General features: G+C 39.0%; 1 protein-coding gene across 40 annotated transcripts in view; it reads left to right on the forward strand.

Annotated features, from left to right (window-relative positions):
• Positions 1 to 20594, forward strand: part of ZBTB20 (zinc finger and BTB domain containing 20) — a 500505-nt gene that overhangs the window by 42373 nt on the left and 437538 nt on the right. The window contains exon 2 of one of the 40 annotated variants that reach the window (XM_083437096.1): positions 19736 to 19828. The exons of 37 other annotated variants lie outside the window; for them this stretch is intronic. The gene's annotated coding sequence lies outside the window, so the exon portion shown is untranslated. Of the gene's footprint in view, positions 1 to 10998; positions 11018 to 19735; positions 19829 to 20594 lie in introns of those variants that run through there. 2 more of the 40 variants (XM_083437065.1, XM_083437068.1) reach the window with 2 other exon arrangements.

The raw sequence follows: 20594 nt of genomic DNA on the forward strand, positions 1-20594 counted from the left end.
GGCCACTATATTAAAAAACAACAGATAATGGTGTACTGTTGTCTGATAAGCTGCAGGTGTCTTAGGAAGGAGATGGGATTTGAGTAGAAAAGCCTGGAGCTGATAAAATATGGGAGAATGGAAAGGTTTTGTTTTGTTAAATCTAAGGCAGTGTTTGTACTGGTGCAAATCTACAGATTTTCCCCAATTCTACATTTGATTCAGCTGCAGAGCTGGTCTATGTCCATCTGCTCTGCAGCATGACCAAACATAACTTGTGACTCAGTGGGAGCATTCAGTCAAAAGGGCTTTTGATGTGAGGTTGTCCTTTACTACGCTATTCCTGTTTTTGAGGTCCCCTTAATCTCACTTCAACAGATACATCTCTGTGGCGCAATGAGTCAGTACATCTCACTGTTAACCAGAAGGTTGGTGGTTCAAGCCCACCCAGGGATGGCTGTAGGCAGGATTCTTGCATTCTAGGGAGTTGTACTAGATGACCTTCGAAGTCCCTTTTGAATTATGCAGTTCTGTGATGCTTTGAAATATGTGCTTGTTTTGAAAATTGCTAACCAGCAAAAAGGAAGTGTTAACGGAGCATGTTAGCTAGATCTGGAAGAAAACAGAAGCTCTCTTTAGACATTCAGCGAACATTTGAGGGCTTAAATTGTGGAGGGGCTGTGCACTCCCCACCCTCAATGTTCCTGTTTCTGCCCCTGTCCTTTCCTACATTGATTAAGATGGTCTAGACTGGGATTCTTCCATTGTTTGGTTGAATACGTTTAGATTCCCCTCAGTGATTGAGATTGTGCAGGATTCCATATTGTAGGAAGGATTCTGAGTGGGTTCAGCTGAACTTGTGAAGAATTCCTCTTCAACTTTCCAGCTGCAACATGCAGAGTTTGGAGCTAGAACCAGTGGGGACAGGATCTTTAGGGACAGGTCCTTCACATGAAGCCCCAGGCTTCCTCCTCAGTTTATACCCATATGTGTTCTTCAACACCTGAGCAATACATGAGCAACAGGCTTAAAGGACACTTGATAGCCAAAAGGGGTGTAAGTGCTGCAACCTTGTATGTTCTAGTACAAAAAGTGAAATACTGTGGTGGAACCAAGATTAGTTACACCACCACTGGAGATGGTGTGACTTCAAAAGGCAGAAAAGATTAGGAACCAGCGTTAGAAATGTATAATTGTGTACAGTACTGCAAGAAACTGAAGCCAGGGCCTCTCAATATTTTCCCTCATTCAGTTTTCATTCCGATCTGTAGGGATTATTATTTATTGATAATTTATACCCACTTAAAATATATAATTGTATTACACTTAAGTATTATATATTACACAGTAAAAAAAACCACAACCCAACCCTAAATAGATCTGTTGCTTGCCAGCGCTATGAAAACATTGACCCAAAGTGTGGCTCCTCATGGAGTTTCATATTTTTAAACAGGTTACCAACAAATCACAGAAGACATCTGTGAACACAGGTGACTTATAATTTGATTGTGAATTTGCTGGGCATCAAAAGATAGTAGAGAAAGCACCAGACAGATATCCCTTAGGAGGGATACAAGGTACAGCTATAGAAAAGCTGCTCTCTACTAGCTGTCTACCTAATGTCTGATTATATTTTCTGGTCCCAGGTAGCTTAAAACAGGGGTGGGGAATCTTTTCAGCCCAAGGGCTTCATTTCCTTCTGGCCAACCTTCTTGCTGGCTACGTAAGAGTTGGGAGTCTCTTCTCACCCTTGAGTAGTTTGAATTCTCTATTTTGTTCCCCCCCAGCAGGATCTTCTGTCACTAAGCTTGAAGTTATAGGTGTCCTTCCCCCCCTTTCTTTCTTGTGTATTTGTTACTTCACTTGCCTTAGATTAGATATCTGGGACATTTTGGCGCTGAATGCATTATAATAATACAGCAGTTGGCATCTGCCCCACCATCACTGCCCCCATGCAGTATTGCATGTAGCCAAAGGATTTATCAACATTTTGCTTTCTGCATCTGAGATCTGACTTGCACTGGACTCGTAAAGTCATAAAAGAACATTTTGCATGTCTACAGAACTGCTGGCTAGAGTTAACTATGCAAGAATGCTTTAGGATTTTTTTCTCAACTCTTTTGGTTGGTTGCTAAAATATTATTTCCTATGGGCAATATCGTCTCTCACTTCCCATTTGCATGTCTGACATCACGGAGATGCAATCTTCCAAGCTAATGGTGTATTGAATTGTCTCCACTCCTATGGCAGGTTTCCCAAAATAAATGGGCGATGGAGAATGAGCTCTTTCGCTTTGGTGTTTCTGGAGGTCACAACTAGAGTTTGGTGCATGTTTGGCCAGTTGTTGTTGTTTTCTGCCTGGAAACAGAGGATTTGGCATCAAGGGTTCGTGAATTTGGCACCTGCACTGCCATAATCCTGACAATAAGTACTGTTAGAACCAATAGAAACCTGTTTCAAAAGTCCAGTTGGTGCTGACTCATGAACGAACTGTGAGGTCCAAGCAGCTTGTTTCATAACTTCCAACATTTCATTTTAAAAAATCAAGCCAGTGCTGCCAAATTTTTAAGGTTTCAAATCTCGCTCCAATTGGACAGAAAGTGGGTTTTTTTGTTTTTGTTTTTTTAAAAAAGAAGATGCTGACATTTCCTAAAAACGCGGGTTCTTTCTGCGCCATACAGACTTTAAACCATTTGTCCTATGAGCCAGTACAGTTCGGCCTGAAATGTCTCACTGCTGTGAAAGCAGCTGCTCCTGCCTAGTTCAGAAGTCTGGAGTATATTTTTCACATTATGTTCTGCTAAACCATACTGATTATTTAAGAATGTGTTTTAAGAATATATTTATCTGAATGTAAGGATTTGTTAAATTTTCCTGTAATCTTCCACTAAAGCATTTTGTTTTTCTTGCCACGGTGTTCATTGGTAATAAATCTGGTGGGTTTTTTTCCTGGTAGCTTTTGTTGCATGTTTTTAAAAAATAAAATCCTTTTGCTCTTCTGACAACCAAATCCATAATAATCTACATGAAAATCAGCTCTCTGTTGTTTCAAACGAACTTGCTTACTTACAATCAAGGTATAAAACAGGTGAGTTGTTACTAAATATACAAATAAGGCAAGGATAAGGTTTTATAAGGCCCAATAATTGCAACTGTGGCCCTTCTGGAGAGTAGTTTCACATGCTTGCAGAGTAGAGGTGTGAGCACAAAAATGTGCAAAGGACAGTTACATTGAGCAGTATCCAACTAGCTCATTCCATTGGTGCAAGCATTTACCCTCTCTCTTCATCCCACTCCCTCCCCAAAACTCTGGAGGGTTTGGAGAACTGTAGGGGCGGCAACCATTGGGGAAATGGGAATCCTTTTGCTGATGGAATGTGTTATGCCACCCACCCAGATAGTTTTTACACTTGGATACACTATAGTGAGCATGGAAAGCGAGCTCGTACAAATTTGCAATGGTGTGTGGCTGCCCTAGTCAACCATATGAGATTGGTGATGCCACCTTGGTGGACTGTATTCCCCTATCTGCACAGCACTGAAACCAAACTGATGATTCCGGAAACTCGAACTGGCTCGCTGGATCCTGGAGGTCAGGAGAAGCAACTTATTTCTCATGGAAATAGAATACTTGCCCCTCTTTCATTCCTCTGCCTCAGCCAACTACTTATTAATTGGGAATGATATTTTTTAATGTGCCATACAAATTCCATACTAAATATACAAACACGGCAAAATATGTTGTATTTTGTTTATTGCAGGGGTCAGCAAACTTTTCCAGCAGGGGACCGGTCCACTGTCCCTCAGACCTTGTAGGGGGCCGGACTATATATTTTTTTGGGGGGGGGAATGAACGGAATCCTATGCCCCACAAATAACCCAGAGATGCATTTTAAATAAAAACACACATTCTACTCATGTAAAAACACCAGGCAGGCCCCACAAATAACCCAGAGATGCATTTTAAATAAAAGGAGACATTCTACTCATGTTAAAAAATGCTGATTTCCGGAACGTCCACGGGACGGACTGAGAAGGCTATTGGGCCGGATCCGGCCCCTGGGCCTTAGTTTGCCTACCCATAGTTTATTGTATTGAAAGTCTCCTAGGGGTAAGTTGCACCTTCTATTGTACTTGCAATTTGCTAATCATGAACAAGGTGTTTTGTTGTCCCTGGGAAGAGTAGAGAGGGGAGTTAACTTCAGAGAGGCAGGTCTGCTGCCGGAGATTGTCCCTGGATGGCAGCAGAGCTTTCCAATACAATCACTCCTGTCTGTGCTCTGTTAGTAAGGGGCGTACAGTTGTGCATTGGGCTGGATCAGGGAAGGTCTTGGATGCGTATGATCCAGAATATTCCCCTTCACTCAACATGCCCAAGACAAGGTGTGTAGGGAGAAGCCACAGGAGCTCTGTAGCTGGGTTCGTTATTTTCTCTTCCATTAGAATCAATGGAAGGGTTTTCAGTTTTTTAATGATTTGACAGAAATAAAAATAAAACAAGTTGCCACCCCTCACCTTCTGCCCTGGCTGGCACAAGCCTTTAAAAGGCCAGGATGTGACAGGTCCTCCACCATAAGCTCTTCCCTCCTGCACCTCCATATGATGGTTTTCTGAGACTATAATTCAAGATGAAAGAAAATACTACATAAAACTGGCCATTTACTCCTGTCTTGTGCTTACAGTGTTTTAACTAGTTTCTTACTAATCTATAAGAATATCTGTCTTCATAATTGTTGAGGGGCTGAAAGAACATTTTGATATGGTACTTTGAATGGATGATGGAATGAACAAATGAACGAACGGATAAATAAATAAATGTATATTTATTCAAGATCCATCCCTATTTGCATGCTTGTTGACACACTGGACAAATCCCAGATAGTGACGAAAGATTTACCATTGTCAAAGCCGTACTGATACTTTATCAACAAGGCTTGTTCTTCAAAGTGTTTAAAAATTATGCCATTAACAATAGTTACCATCAGTTTATGCGGAACAGATATAAAGCTGACAGGTCTGTAATTTTCTACTAAAACATGCACCAATTATCTTTTAAAACAATAGCATTGTGTTGGCCACTATCCAGATTCTTGCAAAAGGGCAGATTTTAGTGACAAGTTACATATTTTATTGGAATAGTCTTGCAATTTCACATTTGAGATCTGTAAGAACTTTTTGGTGAATGCCATCTGGCCTGAGTGATTTGTATTTTTTTTTGTCAGTTAGTTTGAAGACTAATTCTTTTTTTAACTGTGTACTGTACCTTCTTTTGCTAAACTTCCTTGCATTCAACCAACAGACCAAGAAGCATATCTGAGGAGGGTTTCAGCCAGTGCCGTGTGTGATTTTTCTCATGTTTACTTTAATGTTTTTAGACAGCTTCAGTATTGACAGGTTGAATATGGCAAAGGTTCTCAAATTTAAGGAGAAAATATTAGAATTCTTTTCTCAGACTAATAGGTAAGATCTTTTACTCATTCTTCAACTTGTGTATTATAATTATCAGCTGATTGATTGCCTATTTATAGATTATGATAATGCAAACCTGAAGTTTTATTTTTAATTGGCAGCAGATTTGATTACAGGTGTTAGTTAATACAACCTAGAAATGTAGGCATGCTGTAACTTTAATATGACTTTTGAGGTCTGCTCTGAGGACTTCGGACAAAAATGAGAGTATAAGTCTAATAAAAAAATTGAACCTCTTTTCCAATGTCTTGGAGAAGAGAGAAAATAACACCAGAAGGATACATTTTATTAACTTTTTAATGCTCTGTAATAAGTTAACTATTCAATGTCTGATTTTAATTAGAATTACAAGCTTGAAAGCAATGATTATTTATAAGAAAAAAAGTGTGGTTTTCTGAGAATTTTGCATTTAGGTGGATGTTTCAAAAGAACATTTGTGTAGAAAAAGTAAGGATTGAAAACTTTACTAATTGTACAAAAAAAGAGGAGGCAGATTTCTTCTGTGGTTTCTCTTCATGAAGGAAAAGCAGGATCAGTTTTTAAAAATGAAAACAATGGTGTTACAAATTGATGGATAGAAAAATGATATGTAAAAAAATATGAATTAGAATTCTCGTTTTACAAATACAAAGAGCAATCTGTTGTAAATGAGGCAAAGTTTTAATCAATCTTACTGGTAGAGCTTTCATTGCAGATAAAAATTTCACCCACTGGTTGTCAGTAGGGCTGAGAGTGAAGGTCATACAGCTATGCAGCCTGCCAGATTTGAAGAAGAAACAACTTACATGGCTTTCGCTTACAAAGCTAGCAGATTTTTGCGTTTCTTTGTGGAACCTCTATGGCGTTCCTTCCAACAATAAAAACTACCAGCAAATGAAGTTGATAGCTCATTTCAAATCAACATCAGTATATCTTTTAAACCTTGATCTTCCACAGTAATGATGAGATTTGTACTTGTTCATTTTAAGCCATTTTTGTCTCTGGTGTGCTACTTAAATAAGGATTATCTGTTTTCCAATTCCCGTAGCAATGAAAAGGGGAAAAAACCCCTGGAATTGGTGTTAAATAGTTATGTATAAAAGTATGAACTATCACAAACTTTAAGGGGAACTTTCCCAGTTTTGAGATGTTGGAAATATATAACTGTAATAGGCAAGCAGTCAACAAATAATTAGCCCTAGCTTCTTTAAAGAAATATTGACCCTTCTTAGATCGTTTTTGATTGGTTAGATCTTCCACATTCTTAAACAAGAAAGGGCCAGAGCAGCATTTGAAAATGGAGACCTGTTATCAGCTGAGCCAGAGAATGGAACAAGATAGATAACTGGATATGTCCGTGTTGATGCAACAGGAGTAGCTGCTCATAACAACTGAACTTACACTTCTACAGCAGTGTTTAACCAGGAATCTCAGAATACTTTATGAGTATCATTCGCTTTAGTCTTTTTCAATTTCTCTGCTAGATGGAAGGATATAATCTTACAAAAGGAAAAACCTGGGCATATTATATGGAACCGATAGTTTACCAGACAAAGGATAGACAGGAATTGCACATCACAACACAGAAGCTGTGACACGAAACTTTGCAGTCCTTTTTCATTTTGGGCATATGTATATTTCTCAGGCTTTACAGACCAATTCTAATTGGAAGCAAGTTCCATTCAGTTTGTTGAGATTTATTTACATCCAAGTAAGTTTGCTTGGAATTGCAGCCTCTTAATGACTTGCTAGAATGTTCAGTACTTTATTCTTTTAATAGAGTGCTGATTTTCTCCAGGCTGTTTTTCTGCTTGTAGTGTAAAAAACAAAAACAAAAACCACGTTCAGTGTATTTAGCATAACTTTTCCAACCATCCTTTGAAGTTATTCATTTGGCTTTCCTACAATCATAATTGCCTACTGGACTGCAGAGCAGGTTTTGAGACCTTTATGCCAAGAAGAGAATTCTACAGAGAGCTGGTCCAATCCTTCTTTTCCTGTTCTTTGATAACAAAGGATGGAAAGTCTGACTGGACTGTATGGAAGCCGATTGTGGCTATGCTTATTTTAATGAAAGAAAAGTAGCACTGTGCCTTCTTGCATTTAAGAGTATGGGGCCTAAATGTGCTGTTCTCCATTCACTAGGTAGATGTAGCTGTCGCTCATTTCAAAGAAAATAAGAGAACCAAAGAATTTTCTAGGCAACATACTGAGAGGTTTTCTTTGCTTGTCTGTGTTGAATTATCAATGGAGAATGACCATATGCAAGTAGTAATAGAGGGCATACAAGGAATGGACTGGACAGGGAGATGTATCACTTAAGCAGCTACAACAGGCACTACTGATTAAAAACAACAGCTGGAAGGAAAATGTTCACACGCATGCATGCATCCGCACCCACCCACATGTAGTGCTTATTTCTACATTAGAGATAACTGACCCTCTCTACTCATTCCTACTCCTCAAAATATATGGGAGATGCAGCTCTCCCATTTACTATTATTATTAAAAATGTGTATACCACTCTATACCTACATATCTCAGACCACTTCCAGCCATTACCTTATTTTTCATTAGGGACTGTGCCTGTTACTGGGCCTTCTTCAAATACCCATTTGAGACTAAACAGGAAGAAACAGTTATGGGTGTTCCCCACGTGTTCAAATGGACATGAATTACTACCCTTGGATGTGTTGAATGCTACAACCATTTTCAGGAATGGCTTTTTGTTTGAAGGATTATGAAACACATTATATTTACTTAAACTTGCTTTTAATATGTATTCTCCACTTTATAGTAATTGTCAAGTTTGTAAAAGCTAGGATGAAAGTTGTTAAACATTCTCATTTTATTAGTTTCTGCAATGGATGCAGATGTTATAGGTGGACTGGTTGCTCACTGAATCTGATTTATGTTGTGTTCAGCAGTATATCTTCTGGAAAGATAAAAAGCAATGGAATATTCTTCAGTGGTCATTTATATTCCTTTTATTTTACTTTAGTTTGCATTTAAAGTAACAATCCATGTGATTGTTCAGAATAGAGATGGATGTACAGCCAATGCATTTTTACACATTGCAGACAATTGCAAGATGTGACTTATTTAGACCAACCTATACAACATTGATTATCTGAGTGTGAACCCAGGTCTCCTGGATCCAAATGCATCACCCAGTTTGAACAACAGTAGGTCTATCTATTTAATCTATTGAACTATATTGGTGTGTATATGCATTATATCAGAAGGATATATTAAATTCTAACATCCAGTTTTAGGCATCACTTGAACTAAGTACACTGAACGTACAAAAGTGTACATTGAATCATATTTTAGGGAAAGAACTAGCTTGACTTTCATAGCTGCTATATATAATTGGAAAGTCAGTTGCCTAATTATGAGATTGGATGAAGGTCTCTCAAGGATTCCAGGAATTGGAAACTTCAAAATCTGAGGCTGGGATCTAGCCCGATGAGCTACAGTAGACTATGTGCATTCAAACCTTGGATATCTTTTTTAGGCATAGAAGGGAACAAAGGTGTGCAGTATCAATCCACACATCTGGCATTTGTTGTTAAGCCTGCAGATTAGCCAGTCCTGGTATAAATACTGGTAGCCAGGCCTTTTCCAACACTGCATTCTGCTTGCTACACTTTTGGCTTCTCCAATTTCAGTTCAGACCACTGATCTCAGGAGCCCTCAGCTGGATTGTACACCCTTCAGTTCTGGATAGTGACTACTTGCACCCTGGCCTTATTCCAAGGAATAAAAAATAATTTGGAGGTGGTTTTCTTGAATGCTTGCTCAAAGCCATAAAACTGATGGTAGCTTCATAACCTAGATGTCATATGTGTTATCCCTAAACTGTAACTTTGAGACATTTCTTCAAAAATATTGAAACTCAGTTAATTACTGAAAATTAAGTTTATTTTCTAATTTAAAAGGCAAATTCTCTTCATTCCTGTGGCTACATATTACAGTGGCAGCACTGGGCGGTATTTTGGAGAAATTTGTTGGGGACGCGGGTGGCGCTGTGGGTTAAACCACAGAGCCTAGGACTAGCCGATCAGAAGGTCGGTGGTTCGAATCCCCGCGACGGGGTGATCTCCCGTTGCTCGGTCCCTGCTCCTATCAACCTAGCAGTTTGAAAGCATGTCAAAGTGCAAGTAGATAAATAGGTACCGCTCCGGCGGGAAGGTAAACGATGTTTCTGTGCGCTGCTCTGGTTCGCCAGAAGCGGCTTAGTCCTGCTGGCCACATGACCCAGAATCTGTACGCTGGCTCCCTCGGCCCATAAAGCGAGATGAGCACCGCAACCCCAGAGTCGGTCACGACTGGACCTAATGGTCAGGGGTCCCTTTACGTTTACTAATGTGTGTGACTTGAGTGCCAGCTTTTTCCATGGTATAATGTTGCTGCAAATCTGCAGCTTCCAAACATAAGACCCAAGTGTGTTAGAGCTGTTATTATAGCCCTTTTGTGTTGGAGGTGCTATTATGATCCAGATGCAGTCCAATTTTGAGATCATACAAATCTGTGGAACTGAAAAATAAGTACAAGCCTTCTATTGATGTCTATAAAAATTCAGCTTTCAGCAGGGTAGCATGTCCTTAAGCCTTTTGAATAGTATATGGAGATATTATTATTATTATTATTATTATTATTATTAATTAGAAGTATTATAGCCAAGTGGGAAAAGTAGGGTTTCTTTGAATTGTGGGAGAACATATGCAGAGTGGCTTAGGGTTAAGGACACTTCAAATGATAGAAGTTGGTACACAACAAGCTGTTACATTTTTTTCTTGTACTCTCTAACACCAAAATAGTTGCTACATGTGCTTGTTGAGAGACTCATGTGTCCACTGTTTACATACAGTTAGAATATAAAGATACACCGTACCTGCAATTCTTGGGAGGTAAAAGAAGGCTCATTACATTACCTTGTTCATTACCATGTGAGTATACGCACAGGGGTTAAGGGTGCGTGGCATGGTTTGCGCAGAAAATCACCACAAGTTGCTGATTTTGAAGATCAGAAAGAGGACCACTAATAAATAATAATAATCTTGCTGAGAACATGATGTTGATATATAGTTTAGGTAGGGATATTTGGTTTCCAGCTCACCTAATCTTTTCTATTGACTGGTACTGTTTTTCATTTCTGGACATCATTCAGACCACTGTTAATGCACAATTTTCAGTTCACATCTTCCCTTTCCTTTCAGGTTACTAGTATAAATATCCATAGTGGTCATTGATAATCTGTGGGGACGGGCAGAAACAAGGCAAAAGCTGAAAGCTGGCAAATTGTGTAGAAGTCATTTAAGCAATCAGTTTCAGAATATTTCCAAGGAAGCCAAAAGGCAGACTGACCACATTGTGGGACAGAGCCAGCCCATGGAAAAATAATGGAATGGATGACATCCTCTTACCCTCGTCATGTTCTTGAATGTCTGCAATATAAATCTAACAAGAATCCACTCTAGTTTCCCCTCTTTGCTTGAAGGGAAAGTTACATGTCATATCAAAATGTAATTTTGCTTGTAAATATGTATTTCGGGAGAGGGTTGCCTCTTTTTCTTATTATCAACTGGTAAGATATTTATCCCTTAATCTGCCATGTTTTTTCTCTGTCACTGTATGTGTGTGAGTGTGCTGCTTGTCTGTTTGCCAGATTTTTCTTTGTCTTTATCAATTTATCATGGCACTCATTTGTGAGAAAACAGGATATTGGCTGTGTTGCATTTTAAAAAATGCTTCTTTAAAAATGTGTGCCTTTTCCAGATTTTGGCGGCTTAAATTTGCACTCTTAGAGGTGTCAGGCTGTGTGTGTTGTTGTTGTTTTTTTAAAAAGCTTTTGCATCAGGAAGTGTCGGGATGATTTTTTTGTGTATGTTTGTCTGTCCATCTGTCTGCTGGTCTTTATTAAGCTGTGCAGCGAGACAGCAGGTTACTATCTGTGTGTGCGTGAAATTAGCTAATTGGTGTTAGCAGCAATATTTTCACATGTTTTATAAGCAAAGTGCAGCAAGGTATATAAATGTAGATATGATCCAGACACACACACACACATACACGTACGCAAGCCTGTCGCTGCTCATGCATAGATGCTCAGAAGTAATTAATGTTAATAAGATTTTAATGTGCTTGTGAGATCATAATGAGGAGAAATGAATGCTCTGATTAGAAAAAGGTAACTGTGAGTGTGTTTTGGATTAGACAAGATTTTCTTTTTTTCTTTTTAATAAACTGCAATTTTAGAACTTGTTTGTGATTGCATCAATCGGTTTTTATTTTCAAATTAGAGGTCTGTTTAGCCATTTTAATGATTAGCCAAATAAATGGGTAAACCCTTGATCATAAAGAACCATGCAGATTTCTTCATTTGTAAAGGAGTGCTTCTATAGGGGCTGGGCTCCCTTGTTGTTTTTGTCATATATGTTCCTTATTGCCTTTTTAAACCTCTTCATAAGCTGCTCCCAGAAATAGAGTTCATTTTTATAAATGTAGATACAGTCCATATCTATCACAGAAGAGTAATCAGCCTTTGAGACTACTGTGCAAAAAGGGATTCCTGTCCCTTAGTCAAGTGCATTGTGTGTTGATTCCCCCCCCCTTAATTAGATAGTCAAATAGATACTGACTGTTTCCTCACTAATTGGAATATTTCTTTGTGATCTGAAGTAACAATGTTTTAAAGGTAGCATTCTCTCGTGTTTCTGGACTTGGGTACCATGTGGTCATGAAGCAAACTTTAGGGGTCCTTTCCCCAGCCTATATCCACCATAGATTGCCTTTCATTTCTATGGTTGTTTTATAACAAAAAGCTACTGACTTCTCTTCTCATGGAAACACATCCCATTAAAATGCAAACAGACAATTTCAATATGTTATTATAATACTTTGTTATGTTGTTTTGCTGCTTTAATTTCTATGCTGTTAGCTGCTTCGTGTTTGGTAGTGAAAGAAGATGATAGAAATTTAGAAAAGAATTTTTTAAATGATACAAGATCTATTTTTATTATATGAATAAAATTATCTTGTACATTTATGCTGTCTGACACGTGTTGCATTAGTTCTGGACAACTCTATCCTTTTGAGTCTGGCTTTTGGCCTGGGGCTGGGTCGAATATTGGATTAGTCACTGTGATGAGCAACATTTCCTGGGAAATGGGTGAGGGGGTAGTACCACTCTATTGACTCTGCTTGACCTCTCAGTGGCTTTTTTGATATGGTGGATCATCAAACTTTGGTACAAAGTCCTGGCAAGTGTGCAAGTGACTGCCATCAAATTCAAAAGCCATTGCTGGCAGAATGTAGTGGATCCACACCACTAAAGTCTCTGTCGCAGATTGTAACTGATTCCGGACAAGGTACTGAAGATAGTTCTCAACAATTTGGTGGCTGTAGCTCTCATTTGTTTGGAGGCCTGCCCTTCTAGAGTTGAGGCTTGGAGCACATGGTTTATAGTTCTGTGGTCAGCTTCACACTATTTGCCCATGGTGTCTGTTTCTCTTGTGATATTCTGGGTTGAAATAGAGTTAGGAGATGGTTGCTATCAAGCAGTAAAAATGTGAGCAGAAACTTTTAATTACGAAGTACCCCAAAGCATTTTTCATGCAGTGTAAATACACTATATGTACATGTTGCCACTCCACATGTTGGTGGTGGGCCGTGACGGGACATTCGGCCCCCAGGCACTGCCCTAGGATGCTGTCTGCTCGTTCTAGCCTGACAACAAATGGTATTCAGATGTTATTATCCCATTGGTGCTCTGTGCAACAGACCTTTCCGTCATTCACATTGCCATTGTAACAGATAACTGTTGTGTATCAGGGTATGAAGGTTTGTGCTGGCATGGGTACCTCTTCAGTGCTCAAAATTCCCATGTGATTGTTGTGCAGATTGTCCATATTCTTTTTCTATGTTTGTGTACTGTAGCATTTTTGCTTGGTGCCACGACTACATATCTACCAATATTGGCTGTCTCTGAATAATGGATCTGAACTATTCTGGGGTACTAACTTGACATCCTGAATTGGCTAGCATTGCTGGCACAAGGCAACCAGTTCTGTACTTTGCTGGTGCAGCACTATTTTTTCTCTAAGCTGAATATTTATTTGCTTGATTCAGGTCTTTTAGACATTGGAATAATATTACTCAGTTTCTCTGTATAGTCTCCTCTATACTAATTAACAAGAAATCCTTGGCTTGAAAAGTTGCATTTATTATTGAGATAATATTTTAAAATCATTGGAAGCTTGAGGAAGAAGGCCAGTTACTACTATTTTCATGGTTTTAACTACTTTTCTCCCTTACAGCAGTCCTGTTTCTGTCAAGTTAGTACCCCAGAATAGTTCAGATCTATTATTCAGAGACAGCCAATATTGGTAGATATGTAGTCGTGGCACCAAGCAAAAATGCTACAGTACACAAACATAGAAAAAGAATATGGACAATTGTAGGATACCTAAGACGTGAAGTGAGAACAAAATAATGCAAAGCCATGATGGCCAGTTACTGATCTAGAAATGTAAAAATGGCCAAGTAATTAAGACATTGGGTGATTGCCAGCCTAGTTATAGAGCAGACCCATTGAAATCAGTGGTGTTGAATAGGATTTACTTGGATATCACCAAATCTTGCTAATTTCTCATCATTTCTTAGAGTTAAAACCTTTGCTTTGTCTGCAATACAGTGTATGGAAGCAATAAATTAAGCAATAATTTAAATCATGTGAGTACTAATAAACTCTGCATTTCTGCATTAGACTGCTAAGTAATATATTGCAAAATATAACTAGATTTCTAAGTACAGTATAAGTTCTTAGGGCAGGCATTTCCCTTTGAATTCATTTGAATTTACATCTATGAAGCATGGATTCCCCCCCCCCCCCAACAGACGTTACTCCAGCATACAGCACTTCTGCTTATTTTCCGAATCCAATGAGATGAGAACCAGCTGTGTGCAGGACTTCAGCCACATGCTGTAACCAGTTGTTGCAGTCCAGATGTTGCTGGACTGCAACACCCACTATCCATATTCATGCTGGCTGGGGCTAATCCAAGTTGGAGTCCATGTTCCCCATCCTTGCCACAAGTTCCCCATCCTTGCACTAAACGATACATTTTCTACTTCTGGGTTTAAATAATTCTTAATGAGTTAACATAATTGAGGCAAAACATTCCACCCTATGAAAAGCACCCCCAATTGACATTCATTTCAATACAGTATGTACTTATAAAAACTGCTTGGGGCAGACACCAACTTAGAAATATTTACCCTGTACTGGAATGCCTTTTTCAAAATGGTGCCTTCTGTGAAATGTATGTGCATTATAATAATAATAAAAAATTGTCTTCAAAATTATTATTTTTGTTATCTACAAATATATGCATATTTAATCAGTTATAACTAATTTGGCCAACTAAGATTTCCTGAAGTGGATGGCAGCCCTAGTATATTCTCCTCTGAAGCACAAGAGAACTTTAGAGAGGAAAGACTTAACTGAAACCAGTCTTCTTCATCCAGTAGTCCTTCAAATGTTGCTGGAATTCAACTCTCAATAGCCCAGCCAGCATAGGTAATAGTCAAGGATGATGGGAATTGTAGTCCAACAACATCTGAAGGACACTCGCTTCAGGGAAACTTAATTAAATGGGATGGAAACTGGAACTCCCAATATGAATGGAACATGATAGGCTTTGATCAGGGTTAGCCAATGTGGTACCATCAGCCTCAGCCACCATGACTAGTAGTTAGGGATAATCAGAAGTGGAATCCAAAACATCTGGAGTGCATCATGTTGGTTACCACTGGTTTAGTCTTTGACAGTCAGCCAAAATGGAGATTTCGGGATCTAGAACAGGTATGAATAAGTATATGTGCAAGAAAAGGTCCATATCAATGAGGTAAAATGTATTTAAGTATTGGGACAAAGAAGCCTTTTCTCCTTTTAATTACAGGTGTAAAAAAAAGAGAACATATATATTTTTAAAAAATATATATTCTTTAGAGAGGTGGTTGGACTAGGAGGTGATTGATGTTCTTTTCCATTCCATGATTGCACTACAAGAGGTAGCTTGGTATACAGCAGATTAACTTTGTGCTTGTGTGTACCAGCCAGTCTTTCGAAGAGAATCTTGTAAATCATGTTTGTTTCTGCGTGGAAAGTCCAGGAAGGACTGGGTAAAGTACTGATTGTGGCATGTATTAAACAGAGTGTTTGCAATGTGGTGGAAAGGAAGCATATCCACTGTGGTTAGTTTGTGTTCTATGTAGAGTCTTTGCCTATACTCAAACACCTTTTTAAAGTTTGCTTTTGTAAATTTGCATTATAGAGACCTAGTTATTCATCTTCTGTCTCAGTAGAATGCTTCTCTTACTAACTAAGGATGTCAGTCTGTGTGCACCAGCCAGTCTTTTGAGGAGAATCTTTCCCATACTTGCTGGCACACCCCTCTGGCACGCATGGGCAACTGTAGGCTCAACTCTGTAGAATAAGGATTCTTTTATCCCTTTGTCTGACACATTTCGTTTTATGAGTTTGGATAATCCTGTTCTGCAAAAGCAGGCATTGTTATTTTCAATAAACAGCCTGGATTCACCAGAGCGAGTGTTGTAGATAGAAGTACAAGGTTTTAGGGCTAGTGCTGAGTTTGTACAGGTTTGTCACCTTGGTGGCTGAGAGGTTCGGAAAGAGCAAACAATATTTTTAAAAGAAAGAAATCCTTTTTTGTTGTTGTTGTTATACTGTACTGAAGTTTCCTTTACTTTGTTTTCTGAGTCTGATTTTAAAAAGTTTTAGCCATGTTTGTGCATCATATCTTGGCCCGGATAACCAGGGTTATATCAATTATGCAACCATGGTTCTATATAGTATTCATGAGAGGGCATATGTCAATTGCTCCCTACTAATTTTTGTGTGTGTGTGTACACACACATTTATGATGCATTTGCATTTTCTTTCAATGGACAGAGCAGGGCCCACAGTAGTACTGCAGTAAAAAAATTGCTAGTGTGGTTTAGAAACTGTTTTCTAGGGCGGTTGGTTTAGCCAATTTTGTGCAGAAGCAGTGTACTGTATAGGGATAAACAAGGTAAGAACTGCTAAAACATACAACCTTTCCCCCCCAAAGAAGATAGCAGTAAGGCAGCAGTTCCAAAACAAGTTTAATATGAAGTTGGGGATCCTTTGTTGTTTCCTGGAAAGCCTGCCAGGCCTTCCTATTAAGGCAGCTCCTAAGTGAGGGCACAATTATTGAAAATGCACTGCTGCTGCTGTTGGCCGCAAACCCATCATGGGATTTGGAGGGCCCATACAGAAACAGGGACCCCTTTAACTACTCTAGAACCAGAGTAGAGTGCCTCAAAATGGACCGCTGACAAATTCAAATGTGTCAGACATGCGTCCTGGGACCAAATAAACCTAGTAATTGGGCTGGTGCGTTCTTCCAGGGCATCTCTTCATACAGCATATTACAGTAATTTGATATGTTAATTATTGGGTCCATATATAAGACAGCAGCCAGATCCTTTGCACTCTTGAATTATTTGTTTATTTGCTACATTTGGTACATTAGTATATCAGCAGGTCCACTACTACTACCGTGTCAGGTTTCTGCGCTGCTCCAGGGCCTGAAGTGTGCTTGGATGAAGACTCAGAGGAAGTAGCTTTAGAGCTACTGCCAGAATGCCCAGCTAGCTGGATGTGAAGCTACTGTGGAGGAGAGGGTGCATGGAAGTGCATGGAAGCACTTTCTCAATCCGGGCCTGGCTATGTAAGCTGCTCAGTCGCTGAAATAACTGCCCTCATCAAAAGGGAAAACATACATACTTTATGGCTTGTGATTAAACTAAACTTTCCTAATTGTGAACTATTAAGAAGCTATAGTCAAGCAAGTCTTGGAAGTTCTTAATTCTGGTGCATGAACTTAGAGGTAAGGGGATGGAGAACACAGAAGCACAACACTAATTCTTGGTACAGTGGAACCTTGGGTTGCGAATGTGATCTGTGCAGGAGGCACGTTCGCAACCTGCAGCGCCATGTCTGCGCACGCGTGGCTCATGATTTGGCGCTTATGCGCAAAGCGCGACTTAGTAGTTATTTGCATGCGCGAGCGCCGAAACCCGGAAGTAACCTGTTCCGGTACTTCCAGGTTGGTGCGGTGCGCAACCTGAAATCGCGTAACCTGAAGCGTCTGTAACCCGAGGTACCACTGTATAATAGAACGGGAAAGAGATTGTTATGCCTAAAATAGGGTTGCCATATTTCAAAAAGTAAAAACCAGGACATCCCGAAAGTTGTTGAGCTTTTCTTTACAAAAATGCCAAAGAAAGCAATTTTTTGATTGACTTGCCTAAGATCCAGGACAAAACACTGCTTTTCAGAAATTCCACCCAGATGTCAATTCTACCTTTGAAATTTCGGTTATGTCCGGGACACATGGCAGCCCTATCTAAAATGGCCCAGAGGGTCAAACCAATATGTTTTTTTAAGCATGGTAGTGCTGCATTACACTGATTCCCAGAAATAGTTTCTGCAGATGAGAAAAGTTGCATTTGTCTTACAGTTGGCATTAATGCATATTAAGTTGCTGGTGCAAGGCAATTCCCGACTATTTAGTTGTAATTTAAGACACGATTCCCTCTTAGCTTCTCCATAGTTTTATGTCTACTGCTGGATGATGTCCAGCTGACATTGCAAATATTGTAGTTATTATTTTGTGACAAAGCTTTTCCACTATTCTGGGTTTCAGCTTCCCCCTCCTCTAAACATATTTGCTGGCAATATCATAGCAGTGTCTGACTGGCCTCTTCCCACAAATTTACAATTTTTGGGTGACGCTACTAGTTTGTTAATATCTTAGAGGGGTGCGGTGGGACTAAGGTGACAATTGTAAATAGTTTTCTAACCGTAAATCTCAAATATAAAAATAAATGTTAACTTGCTGTTGAATACTCTGGTTCTTGCCATTGACTATGTTCCAGCACTCCTTCTGTATGTTAGACTTCAATCCAATAAAGAGAGAAAGCTGTAGCCACAAAACAGTCTGTTGGTCTTGTGCTCCAATTCAGTCTTATCTATATTTTGAACTTTAAAACTCTAATAAAACATTTATATCTGACTCTTGTCTTTTGCCACCCCCAACCCTTTTTAAGTATTCTCTGACTCACTGACTACTCATCTATAGTTAATATAAGGTACTTTTTGTTGTGGTTTGCTAAAATATGGTAGCTATGTGACTCAGATGTAGCTTAGAACGTTATCTTTAAATAATCAAAAACATGCTGTTCCAAACATACAAAAAAGTCCTATGTACTTAAAATAGGAAATGCTTTAGTTTTGTTTTTAAGTGCATTATTAAAATAGGTTATATAATGATAAATTATTTATACAGCGGCCTTTTACATTCTTTAGGAAACTAGAGAAACTGAGAATTCTGCTATGTTTGCAGAAGTCACAGCCATTATGATTTTTCAGCAACATTTTTCAGGAAACAAAACTTTTACCAAAGCCATTGGTAAAATTCATTTTGTAATATTTAAAAAATATATTTAGGTGAAGTTGCCATCACAAAAGCATCCTTATTCTTGCAGCTGTTTGGAAAATCTTTAATAAAGTTTGTATTGTATTTGTAGATTTCCTTTCCTCTTGGATTATCAATGATAATGGGGGGGGGAGTAGTATGTGAGTCATTTAGCACTCAGTTACGAGGTCTGAAGAAACTAATATTGAATACAGTGTTATATTTCACAACCAGAAGGAATTGGTGAATAATCCTAAAAAATCTGGAAACATGCATTCGGTTCTCTCCTCCCATTTTAGTATTGTGCAATGTTGCTATAATTTAATATTTCTGGGTTGCAAGAAAATGTCAACAGTACATATTATACAACAGATTCCTTTCCCTGCCCCTGCTGCATTTTGTGTGTGTGTGTGTGTGTGTGTGTGTGAGAGAGAGAGAGAGAGAGAGAGAGAGAGAGAATTCAAATAGTTTTCACTTTATTTTTTAAAAAGAATTGTCCCCATCCAAAACTGTTGGGCAAAACATTAAAAACTATGTTAAGATGATTTAAAAACAAAATACCAAAAGACATGCATGTGTCTTGGTTCTGATCTTTAACCTGAATCTTTCTCTAGGTGCTGACCAGCAGCCTTACATGCTTCTCACACAGCACTCTGTTACTATTGAAAGCAGGCTATCAGGGTACTTTCATGTGCTAATGTAGCCATATTTCAAGGTACTTGTGACAGAAATGTTTAAATGCACTTATCACTGAAATGAATTATATGTTTTTGAATCCTTAGTTTGGCCACTAGATACCTCTTCCATGGTTTATGACCAGCTATTTATCTCTGTATTTGAACTTGAAGAAGAAGGCATGAAGGTTCCAAAATGAGGCAGGTGACCTTTCCTTCCAATTCGGTTCTAAACCTGCTGTTTAGATGTCAATTAGGTTAAAAAATTAGAAATCTAGATATATGTCTATGGACCAACATATAATGTGCTCTGACTGTGCAAATGTGAAAAGCTGTGAAAGTATGAGGGGGGGTCCTCATGAGATGTGTTAAAGGCAGCTGTGTGTGTTCACCGAAAGCAGGGCATAAATAGATCTGTTTCTGCAATTAAGTTGGGTGTACAGGTTAAGGGGAGCTGGACACACTCCACCTTACCGCCGTTTCTTCCTGAAGACACAGATCAGATCACTTCTAGTATTGGAGCCAAACTGGTAAGAGAGCAATAGAGGTAGAGTTCAGTTCTCCTGATCTGGGTTTCTCTTTTGGTATAAAAGAAAAAGTAGACATCATCCCCTATGTGTAAACATGATCACGGCTGCTATCACATTTGGTCTGGCTCCAGGTATGATCGCCTGATGTTCCCATGATATTGAATACGTATACATAATCCAATACTTTTATCTAAATCCAACATATTCTTGTTACTTGAATGCTTACATTAATTGGATCCTGTTATGGATCCTGTTATGAGCTCCCGTTGCTCTGTCCTAGCTCCTGCCAACCTAGCAGTTCGAAAGCACACCAGTGCAAGCAGATAAATAGGTACTTCTGTAGCGGGAAGGTAAATGGCGTTTCCTTGTGATGGTTTCCATCTCGGTGTTCTGTTGAGTTGGAAGTGGTTTAGTCATGCTGACCACATGACCCGGAA

This window comes from Podarcis tiliguerta (assembly GCF_965153285.1).
Source record: "Podarcis tiliguerta genome assembly, chromosome: 4".
NCBI classification, from domain to species: Eukaryota; Metazoa; Chordata; class Lepidosauria; order Squamata; family Lacertidae; genus Podarcis; species Podarcis tiliguerta.